This window comes from Aptenodytes forsteri, unplaced genomic scaffold, assembly GCF_000699145.1.
Source record: "Aptenodytes forsteri isolate BGI_AS27 unplaced genomic scaffold, ASM69914v1 Scaffold187, whole genome shotgun sequence".
Taxonomy (NCBI): domain Eukaryota; kingdom Metazoa; phylum Chordata; class Aves; order Sphenisciformes; family Spheniscidae; genus Aptenodytes; species Aptenodytes forsteri.
In genome coordinates, this window is record NW_008794084.1 from 1291753 (window position 1) to 1292345 (window position 593).

Consider the following 593-nt stretch of genomic DNA (forward strand, 5'->3'; position numbering starts at 1 on the left):
CCGCCCCCCCCCGCTGCCCGCCGCCCCACTCGCCCCGCAGGTCTTCGGCAAGGGGAACACGGCCTTCTGGATCGTCTTCTCCGTCATCCACATCGTGGCCACCCTGCTGCTGAGCACCCAGCTCTACTACATGGGGCGCTGGAAGCTGGGTAAGGTGGGGGACACCGCTGGGAGGGGGGGGGGTGGGGGGCAGCGCGGCCGCCCCCCCGGTGCGACCTCTCCTCTCTCTGCAGACTCGGGCATCCTGCGCAGGATCCTGCACGTGCTGTACACGGACTGCGTCCGGCAGTGCAGTGGGCCCATGTACGTGGTGAGTGCTGGCACTGTGGCTCGCGGCACCGGGGTCCCCTGGCTCTGCGGAGACCCCGCCTGGCAGCCCTCCCTCCCTGAAGCGGCCGGCTGCCTGCCCCTCACAGCCCCCCTCGCCCTTTGCAGGATCGCATGGTGCTCTTGGTCATGGGAAACATCATCAACTGGTCGCTGTAAGTGCGGAGCCGGGCACAGGCCAGACCCCGCGCCGCTTCTCTCAGCCCGGCGCTCCCCGTCCCCGCTGCCGCCCCCACCCCGCTCCTGCAGCCCGCCCCACCCCGGCT

General features: G+C 71.3%; 1 long non-coding RNA gene across 1 annotated transcript; it reads left to right on the forward strand.

Annotated features, from left to right (window-relative positions):
* The first annotated feature begins 54 nt into the window (after positions 1 to 54).
* Positions 55 to 482, forward strand: LOC103894194. The gene is made up of 3 exons (XR_657295.2): positions 55 to 149; positions 234 to 310; positions 436 to 482. It is a non-coding gene; the product is annotated as an uncharacterized LOC103894194 (long non-coding RNA).
* Positions 483 to 593: the final 111 nt, after the last annotated feature.